Raw genomic sequence first — 11363 nt, forward strand, 5'->3', positions numbered from 1 at the left:
CACTCAAATTGAAGTCAGGCTTTTTATTTAAGAAAATGAAACTGTAAGGAACTCGAAAAGGAACAAAAATGGTTTAATGATATCTTTACAGTGCAGTCTCAAGTGTGGGTCATTTTTTGCATAGGTGGTTACCCACCATAATAATTTATAACATCAACAAACTAAATGTTCTGATGAATCACCATCTTTAAAGGTCTACTGTGTAGGATTCAGTGACATCTAGTGGTGAGGTTGCACATTGCAACTCAACACCAACTGAAACTTCTCCCACATGCAAAGCATGTACAGTAGGAGACCTATGGTGGCTGATGTGAAAACGTTAATGGCCCTATCCATAGACAACAGCCCTTTTTTACGCTGCCTGATCAGGGTGGGATTTTCGCACCGTTATTCTTCCTCACCATTCTCTATATAAGGTACGATCATGGAATTAAAGGACAGTCATCTGGCATTTCAGTCAGCAGCGGAGGTAGTAACAGTGCCGAGACAATTTCTTTGTAAAAGGGACAGCCAGCGGAACGGGACCATGGAAGGAATGGGTCTGATGTTTTGACGATATTATTAGCGTGACCCAGCTAACTCAAAGAAAACAAATAAAAAACAAAAATCTACACAAATTAAGAAGATGGCGAGGTCCACGAGCTCCCTACACTTTAAGCAGAGAGCAAAAGCAGCTGTTGTTATTGCCATGCTATGCCATTGTTACTGTTAATAAAGCTCTCCTGATGCGTATCTGTCACACTGGAAGACGACATTGTCGTGTTACACATCATGCCTGTCACACCTCTTTTAATTCTGTGATGCCGGCATGCTGTCTAAAATCACACACTGGAGTGGCAACATGGTGCCGTTGTTTGGTTCTGTGTAGAAGTGCAAAGGCTGCATGAAGAAGGGACTTTGTAGTGACCATATAGTGAGATCTCTGTAGCCCTTCTTAAATAGGAATTGTGCAAATTTGCAGGAAAGCCCAATCAGTCTTCTTTCAGCATTGGCAGTATAAAAACAAAATCAGGGAGCGCAGCAAAATGTCGCCTGTGTCACACCGCGGTGAGGTTTGTCTTGTCTTGGGAATTTGGTCTTGTCATTTCCTGTTTTATTTTGAAGGCCTTACTCTCCTCTCGTTTCAGAGCACTTGCCCTTCCTCATGTGTCGCCTGTGTGTCTACCCTGATTACCAATTGTCTCCACCTGTTCCCCATTACCTCCGTGTGTTTAAATAGTCTGTGTCTCCCTTGTCTTGTGCCAGAGTGTCTTCGTCTGATCACCCGAGCTCATCTCCAAGCCTTGTTCCACAGCCAGTGTTGCCTCACATAAGCCGTTGTTCCTCTAAACGAGTGATTTTTTTGTTTGTAACTTTTATATCTTAGTTTCTTGCCTTAGCTCAGGATTATTTTTCATAGCCGTTTGTTTTCCTCCTTTGGAGCGATTTTCAGTGTTGCTTCACGTAAGCCGTTGTTCCTCTAAAACGAGTGATTTTTTGTTTGTAACTTTTATATCTTAGTTTCTTGCCTTAGCTCAGGATTATTTTTCATAGCCGTTTGTTTTCCTCCTTTGGAGCGATTTTGATTTTGTTGTCCATAGTTTACCTTAGGTCCTCCGTTTTTTAGGAGTGAGCTTATTTTGAGTCTAGTCTGGGTTTCCTCCTGTCGGAGCTTTTTTGTTAAGTCTTCACATAGCCTTTTGTTTGCCTCCTCTGGGAGTGATTTTTAATTTGTTATTTTTCCTAGCCACTGGTCTATAGTTATTTCCTCCATTTGGAGCGTTTTTTTGTTACCTTCCTTTTTTTTAAAAAAAAACAACCTCTAGATAAATTTCATAGTCACTGTTTGTTTTGTCTCTTGGTATAGAGAACGTTGGTTTTGAAAATAAAGTCAATTTAAACCAAGTCATCTCTGCGTCTGAGTCCTGCCTTGAGTCCCAGCCTGACAGCCTGCCTACTTTTGTTCATACAGAATGTGCCTTTTTCGGGGCAATGGGGGGCGTGAGCAAGTAACAAAACGTGTAGCTGAGTGTGTGACGCAAACAGTGACATACTTAAAGGGAAGCCGTGGCTGGTCAGTCCTTCGGCAATTCTCTCATAAGTCGGCCCGTTCTTCACCATCCCCGTCACTTGACGGTTAATGCCCTCTTCATTTGCGAGGACAAGGAGGGCATGCAATTCTTTGTCTCTCCAGTTGCTCATCTTTACTGTAGTGTCTGTCAGGTTTGCATTTCCCTCTTGCTACTAGTACTAGCTGCTCATTCCTGCTATCAGCTGTTTCCTGTTTATCCACCACCAGTGGGTTGCACATGCGGCGTCATCAACAGCTCCTTCCACAGGTCATCAACAGCCCCTCCCGTGGCGGAAGGGCGCCTCGTTGTTTTTAAACCAAAAAGTTTCCGCCAATATGTCTACCCTACGAGGCGGAAAACTGGGCACCTCAGATCAACTCGCCAATCCAGCTCCGTGTCTAAACACTTGCAGTTTGCCGGCAAAACGGCCCAACATTCGCCAAAAATCTGGCAGTGTAAAAGGGGCTTGTGTAAAAAGGGCTGGTGTTTGGTTTGTCCTTTCTGCAGAAACATGGTGAACACCATGGAAGAGGACCTGCTCAGTATATAGACATAAATGGCTCATTCTGAGTTAACAAAAACACAATAATTCTTTATCGCAGGTGATTATACACCAATGAAAACATAGTTATGAATACCATATTCCATTTGTACCAATATATCGCCCTAAATCCTATACACTGGACCTTTAAACTAATAATCTGAGGAATTTACATTTGAAATGTTAATGTTTATTGTATGCCCATGTAATATAAAACGGTAGTATACACCCAGTAAATGAAAGTCATTATATTTACTGTTCTAACCACCCAGTGTTTGGTTACTGTTGCAAATTATGCTCCTGGTGAGAGTTCTCACTAGGACTTTATTACAATGGCTTGAAATCATTTGGCACAAATCCACCCAAGAGGGTGTTTTCATCTCAGTCAGAATATATTATGTAGTTTGACCTCCCCTGACAGAAACCGAGGGGGTCGGCATTATCATGCATATAACATGTTGTTCATTTATGCTCCTCTGCACATAGCTCATTGATTCAGAAATTGGGAGCATTTTACGCATACACACACACAATTTTAATGAGTTTTCTACCTCAGCCAATAGGACAAGTGCATGTGTGTGTGAGTGGTGGCCGGTAATGAAGGGGTGTAGCTGGTCAACTTGAACACAGCCTTGTTAAAAAGTCAATTAAAGAGAAACAAAGACGGGGAAAAGAACTGTTTCTCCTCGCAGCTGTTTTCGCTTGCAAGGCAGCAAGCAGCCTTAGCGAATGAGTGCAAGGATTATTTATAGGCAAAGCCTGGCTCTCTGAAGGGAGTCTGGGTCCAAGATTATGACTTTCTTTTCTGTGGAATTCAACATCAAACCCAGCTGTCGCAATTTACAATTTCACACTTGCTCTCCAATCTCCCTCAGTCCTCATGAGGAACGAGTTTATAAGTGTACCAAAATTACTAAACTGTGTCAGGTTTTTAAAATTGTATAATCTAAAACAAACATACACTTTATGTCTGCCATACGCAACAAAACTGTGAAGACTTTGAAGACAGAAGTCTAGCATCCTGTCACATCAAAAGAAAAAGTGAGTCATTATTCACATATTCTAAGATTTTGCAAAGACTGGGGATCTTGCAGGGCCTCTATAGGCAAGACTACAACAAGAGAGATAATCTGCCATACTTCTCCTGGTGGAAAATATCACACCATCTCCCTTTAAGAAATATGAGGTATTAACAATTCCTTACATGTCACATAAAAACGTAACTCTAGAAACACAAAATAAAAAGGCATCAAATGTTGACAGTATTCTTGTCAATCAATATAATCTATAAAGACAACCTGTATTTCGATTTTGTTGCCTCAACTTGCTACCAGCCTCCATTAGCTATACTATTTTACTGGGAGAAGACTGGAAATGAGGGAAGAACCATTTAAGAAATAAAGTTTTTGCACTAAAAAAAAGTGCTGGTTGGTGGATCAGATACATGCAGAATCAAACACGGACACTTGTTCCCTCCAAAACACCACCAGTTTCTCCTACAAACCAAACAACGATGGCGTCATCCTGCTCCAGTGTGTAATTTTAGACTGAATGCCTGCATCGCAGAAGCAAAAGAGGTGTGATGGGCATGATGTTTGACGCAAGAGTGACAGTCTGTAGTGTGACATATACTGTAACACAGCCTACGAACATACACTATAAACAATAATGGCATTGCAAGAACAATCATTTACCATCCCTGTTATGTGGTGGCTGATCTCATCCTATGCCCAGAGGGTAGAAGCTCTCAGACCTCATTGTTTTCCAATTTGCTAATATTTCGGCCACTGTTCTTCTTCTTTGAGTTAGCTGCTAACTGCTGCTAGCTGCTTTTGAAATCTCCCGCAGTGGGTCGCATACATAACACATTGTTAAAATATCACAGCCATCTTGTCCATGGTCCTGTCCTGCAGGCTGTCCCTTTTACACATACACCGTTTTATGGCTGTTACTATCTCCACTGCCAGCTTAAAGATGAGACAACTCTATCCTCCTTTCAGTGATCGTACCTTCTATACAGAACGGTGAGACAGCATAACAGTACATTTTTCCTACTTTGATCAGGTAGTATTAAAAAGGCTCAGGAGAACCCAGACCTATAGACATTTTTACGCCCCCCTGAAGTTCCCTCCCTGTTTACTGTCTATTTGGTTTGCTGCTTGCCGTTGGGTGCTGGAGAGAGTACACCTAGTGGCCTATTGACAATGTTCATGTCATTGAACTTCACTATTTGCATGAGCTTAAACTAAAAATGTACGATAATATTAAACATGATTGATTTTACCCAGTCCCTTCTCATTTGCAGGGCGTCAGATACCCTCACTTTGTCACACACCTCGACGTGCGATATAGACGCTAAAGGCACCTTTTAGATGCACCAGGCTTTTTACTACTGTAACTTCAATGTAAACCCATCCACGGTAATACTTGACACTGAAACTGATGTGGCAGTAGAGTGAGATAGTCTGTATAAGCTAGAGGGGAAGTGGATGGGTCAAACAATTCCCACCCACACCCAGGAGATTGCAGTTTGTGTCCAGTGCGAAACCAAATGTTGATTGAACCTGACATTACATCACTTAGGTACCTGCGGCTCGTGTGCAACCAAAAGTTGATGTTTCAATGTAAAGTTATGCAATTTAAGTACGGTCATTGTGCACATGACTGCGACCATTTTACCACGTGTTACCATGTGTTTCACCTGTGCATCATACAGATAAGCTAAAGTTGCCCTCTGCATTACTATGAGATGCAGAGGGCATGACAATTCATCGATATCTGAATTTTATGACCAACTTACACCAAATGATGAATCACGGAAGGGCGCCACAACTCTAGCAAAACTCTCATGATTTTATTCTTTGGAAATTTTTCTGTGACAAGGAAATAACTTGAAACATTGTTAAGTGTTGAAGCTGTGTGCACTGCTCTTTCAAGTCAATCAAGCAGTGGCATCTACAGACTCTTTATGTGCAGGACCTATTAGAAAGGGCAACTCAGACAGCGTGAACTAACAGGCTATAAATCTGTCAAATGTCTTCCTCAGTCAGAAAATAAAAATGACGTGTGAGAAGAGAAAAAGTGCTTTTTGCTCCATGTGTTATCTTGCAAACTTACATTTCTAATGACACAGCAATAATACTCAATTATTTGCCAATATGTTGCCATTTCTTTCTCTCAAAAAAATCAGTATTTGAACTGTGTAGAAAATCCATGTCCAGTGCGACCAAAACAAAAGTGGATTCATCCAAACTCTGCTGCTGTTTCCTTCTGCCAGCTGTCCACTGTTTGTTCTTTAATCCTCTGTCCTCTCAGACTTCACCACCGACGGGTCGAAGAAAAAGGGAAGCAGCGAACAGCCAGGCTTAGCTGTAATTACTGGCCTGTGGATGTATACAGGGAGGCTGCTCCTCTTTATGGGCATAGAGGCCACTGGCAAGACACTTTTGTTTATCACACCACTGCTCAGTGCCGCGTACTCAGTGAGACTCTCTAAGTTATTCTGCTTTGATGTTTTGATTACATGGGACAGTCTGAAGCGTCTGACCCAATTGTAATTTTGCAGACTATAAAATATTGCCAGGCAAGAAAACAGTAAAACTTATAAAACCAAGTTTATTTGTTGATCTGAACTTTTTACGACGAAGATAAAAGTAATCTCAGGACACCCTCTTTGCAAAACCCACAGAATGGAAGATTTTAAAGTGGAATCTTTTAGGATGCCCTCATCCTTGTCCCTGTCAAGGTTGTTTAGACAGAGCCACAACATTACAGGAGAAGTTAGTGAAAAGCCACCTATCTGTCTTGGCTTTAGCTTTGGAAGGGTATATAAATGTGGCTTTTTGTAGCATTGTGGGGTAGCATTGTTAGCATTGTTATGTAGCACTTGTAGCACCTATATAAGCTGTTTTGTGATTTGACAGCTGAAAGCATCAATAAAGAATATAACATCTGTGACAACATTTGTTGTGTACCTTGTTTCTTGCTCAAGTTATTAAAGAAAGTCTGTCTCCAAATAAGACTAAAGCTGTTTATTCATATGAACTCCAGACAATGTCCAAAGAATCAGGTTCTGACACTGGCCAGAGTTTCTCTTTCACACTTGTACCACACAACAGGAGACTGTCCATGTCGGAGGTGTTCACTACTGGAGTGGCGCCTGCAGAAAGCAACACATGATATGGATTACATCATGGTCATGTAGCCAGTTTGTAATTTGGTCATAAACAACAGAGTCTCTTGCCATCCCTTGAATTTGTCTGAAGATTTTGGCTTCAGCCCTTACACACAGAAGTTCTTGAATCTCTTTATCTCTCCAGTCAGACGTTTTTGTCTGCTCTGTTTCACCGCATGATAGAAATGTCATCAGTACGCCCACTTGCTTACTGCAATTCTCTGACCTGTTCTATTTACACATCTGCTCAGTCGGACATTACATGGATTTTGTACGAGGGGGCTCGCAGGGTAGCGTCAATGTGATGTCCGGTCCAACTGATTTGGACCTTTGCGTTCTCACATACAGGTCCTTCGAGTGATGTCGAGATATTTTCAGTTTTGCAGTGTATGTTTGAATGGGACTTACAAGTCTAAAGTCATGCTAGCAGCTCTGTGAGGCTGTACTTTGACACAGACCTCGCTTTGGGATAAATGCTAACGTCAGTGTGCTAGCATGCTCACAATATCAATGCTAACATGCTAGCAGGGATAATGTCTACCGTGTTCACCACCTAAGTTTAGTGTGCTTCATGCTAACATCTTCTCAGTAGCACTAAACACAAAGTGCAATTGAGGTTGATGGGAATGTCATTAGTTTTGTAGATATTTGGTCATGAATTTTGACCTGATGATGTCACTATATGAAAAGTCAGAGGATCACCAAGGTTATTAAAAATCAAGTGATAATGAATGTCAGTACCAAATAAGGTTTGCAAGAAATTGCACTCACATCTGCGAATTTCAATCTCATGGTGGCGTTGTAGGAAGTCAGATGCAAGTCAGATGATTACCATGAGAATTCATCGTCTGGTTACCATGGATGTCTGCACAGAATCCTATGGTAATTCATCCAGTATTGGTTGAGTCTGGACCAAAGTAGTAAACCAATCAAACGATGTTGCCATCCAAAAGCCACATGCTGGCTGAAAATATACTGAATCATGTTTGAAGAGGGCTTTCTTGTTCTGAACATTTTCAGATATTCTTGTTGTGCTGAAATTCAAATCTCTTTTAAAGAGTAACTGCATACCAGGCTGAAATGCGGTGATCCTGCCCTCCCTGGGTGAAAGCTTTAATCCAGTTGCACCTGTGAACTCACCCAGCAGTGATGTCACTGTGCACTGACACACCCTGAGCCACACTTCAGTGTCATTGCAGCATAGTGAAAACATCAACCACTGGAGGTCAGCAAGTTTTTCAGATGCTGTTCCACTGCTATTTTTTTTTTCTTGTGTTGTACATAACATAGCCATTTGCACCGGTCACATAATTCAGGTTCATTGAATTATCTGTATAATTTTGCTGAGTAAAATGAGCTGTAAAAACCACTCCTTAATAACTTCATCCAGATGACCTGATGATCCTGCTTTCAGAGGCAAGACCCTGGTGGTCAGACTTTTGAAAAACCCCTTGTGATGTCATCCATTTTCTCACTCAGGTGTTTGGGAATACTTGGCCAGTTCTAAAAACAAATGTGACTTTATTAAGGCTGTTATTGTTGCTGTATGTGTTATTAATATTTCCATCATGTAGTTTTGCCAACTTGCCAAACTGCACCTTAGCTGACAATATTTTTTGTGTTTTTTGAATTAGAGGATGGTTGTGAAGTGGATATTCAGAATTTGAATATTAAAAAGGCTTTTTGGCATGAGCAAGCTGTACTATTCAATCTGTTAATGAATAAGAGATAATTAATGCACTATAATTACAAACTCAGATTTTGGCCCACAATTTAAATTAATTGAATAGATTAAGAATTAACCCTAACCTTGGTAGGAGATGACTTGAAAAGAAAGTTAATGAAGACAGATGGAGAAAAAAAAGCAAGAAATAGATTTAGTATCAGTGCTGAAGATGAGAATAGGCGCATTTTAATTGAAATACAGATAATGACACGGGGAGCTACTTCAATAGGAAGAGTACGGCACTGCCTCTTCTAGTGTAAGCTGTTTACTCTCCACTGGGACCACTGGAGACGTTTGAACTCATCCTTCTGTGAAGGGGTTGGATGAAATTGCAAAAGAACCTTCACTTTTTTGACGGCTGGTTATTATGATAAAATCTTCTCCAGTGCCGTTACACTATTTATAAATCATACAAATTCATCCACAATGTCTTCACAGTGAGAGGCATCCCAGAGGGTCGGGGTTATGCAACACATTGCACATTCCTCCTGAATTTGACTGAAATATGAGTCCATGAGGCTCTTAAAAAACTCCTCATCCTCGTTTATGCCTCTTTTTGGCCTCTTTCAGCCTTTATATTTGCATATCCTAAATGCACTTCTGTGTCTAACATTAATCTTTTGAAAGCTAATATGTATGTCAAGTTGTTATCTTAAAGACCCCCTTAACACAATGCATTAAAATGCATTTTGGATGATCAGATAATTGGATTGTGCTCGACCACATAAAAGTACACGTGTAGGCTAAATGCACCCAAAATATGTTGAGGATGGTGATCCGATGGGCCAAACCACCTCCAGAGGTGGTCAGGGAAACATTGTGACTGAATTGAACACTAATGTAAATGTAGTTGCATTTTCAGTTCACATATAACAACTATATGGGTGAAAATATGTAATCGTGGGCGACTGTTTCAAACCAGTGAGGTAGCAGACATTAACCAGTGTTAAAACTGGTGAACCAGGAGAGAATGGACTCAAACGCACGACTCAAGAGGCAGTTCAGGTAAGTAAAAAGTCTTTACTGGACAAAATAGGTTTAGGTACACACAGGGAGATCAGCAGAGGCAAAAGTATCCAAAAAGGGACAAGGCAGAGGCAGAGTCAAAAAACAGGCTAAGTCCAAAAAACCAACAAAGAGGCACAGGGAATCAAAAAGCTGGAACGTCGACACACAAGGAGCTAAGACAAACTGGCACAGAGAGAAAACAAGGCACACACTAAATACTGTGGTGAGGGGAAGGATAACAAGGCACAGGTGAGACTAATCAGGGCGGGACAGACAATCAGACACAGGTGAAGCCATCAAAAGGGAGGGAAAACACACAGGGGCAGGAAGTGAAGTGATCTGAAATGAGAGGAGATGTGAGTTTCAAAGTAAAACAGGAAACAACATAACTGAATAAAAACAACCTAAGAAACCTGAGCTGTGACAGCCAGTTAGTGAGCTAAGCTATAAGCACGAAAGCAGCAGGATGTATATAGGTTTGACACCCAGTCTTCATCTGTAAAGTTACCATCATTATCATCTCCCACCATTCTTGACAGCGTCCGTCCTAATACTCACACTTCCCCTCAAAATTGGCCCTAGCCCTTGTTTTTGCACATTCCCATGAAGGACTAGGGTGTTACAAACTTTAGGGAAGTGCTTTTCAGCCCTTAAAATCCCCACTTAATTTGAAGGGCCGTGTGATGCACGTTTACGAACCCATCTCAACTGAGGGGAAGACTGAATTCCCCAGGATGCATTGTGAAACTATCCAGCCAGGTGAGTTTTCCAGGGAGATGGCAGCCTCCATGAGAATGCCATCGCACAATTCTAAGTACTATTTTCAAAAATAAGCATCTTCTATTTGTTGCATTTCTTCTCTGTTGATTTGTTAAACGAAGAAGGATGAAGACAGCCAACGCAATAGGCAATACAACCACTGGAGCCGAGTGCAAGAAGTCTACGTCGTCGATACACGTGACGTAGGTGAACACGTCTGTTATGCTAATTTGCATGAAGTGGCGTCCCAATTCGTAGGTAAAATTCCCTACCCCTCAACACTACCCCTTCGTCGCCGAGGGCAATCTATCTGGCGAGTGCACTTGAAACCAACGGGTAAGGTTAAGGGAAGAGAATTGGAGTTGGCCTTACGTCCATTCAATAGCTAATGTAAAAGTACATCATGCTGTGTGGGATAGGGTGCCATCTTTTAAGGTACGCACTCTGTTACTAAAGTGCACGTACTATGTCCAAAATCAAGATAAACTGACAATATCCAGGTATGTGAGTGGAGACAGGGCATCAAGGTCTGTAATACAGTCTTGGGCCGCCAAGTCATACGGATCTGTGCTACTTATCATGATTAGTTAGTCCAAATATCATAGCTTGACCACTGTAGCTCACAAGATGGCTTCCCGCTCCAAACTTTTTAATATGGCGTGATGTCAGTCTCACATTCTCTATAGCGCAGCCTCACAAATGGTTACATCTTTTGTTTGTCTCGTGCAAACAAGGAGTTTGGTTGAGCTGGACAGAGTAATCAGATCTCAATGCGAACACCACACCCATATTAATACAATGTGTAAATGTAATCAGGTTAAATCATATCTCTTATATATATCTTTGCCTCTTGGATGCTTTTATTGTGAAGCAATGGCAGTAGGGCATTTGGATTAGCATTAGCTGTAAATCTATTTACCTCTGATACAGTGATATGATGATCAGTCAACAGTAAAGCTGAGATATGACTTGAAATTATGCTGCATTGTTCAACTGTGAATCCCTCATGCATTAAACCCAGCACGGGAATGATGGACTTTGCCACTACCAATAAAAACTACTATATAGAGAGTTAAATACTGAATATAAATACATTGAATGGCT

The 11363-nt window shown here is 41.2% G+C and overlaps 1 long non-coding RNA gene across 1 annotated transcript; it reads right to left on the reverse strand.

Annotated features, from left to right (window-relative positions):
• Nucleotides 1-6618: 6618 nt before the first annotated feature.
• Nucleotides 6619-7899, reverse strand: LOC117248238 (uncharacterized). Its single transcript, XR_004500885.1, has 3 exons — nt 7838-7899; nt 7538-7673; nt 6619-6751 (listed from the first exon to the last, which is right to left on the reverse strand). It is a non-coding gene; the product is annotated as an uncharacterized LOC117248238 (long non-coding RNA).
• Between the last annotated feature and the right edge of the window lie 3464 nt (nt 7900-11363).

This window comes from Epinephelus lanceolatus, chromosome 17 (genome assembly GCF_041903045.1).
Source record: "Epinephelus lanceolatus isolate andai-2023 chromosome 17, ASM4190304v1, whole genome shotgun sequence".
NCBI classification, from domain to species: Eukaryota; Metazoa; Chordata; class Actinopteri; order Perciformes; family Serranidae; genus Epinephelus; species Epinephelus lanceolatus.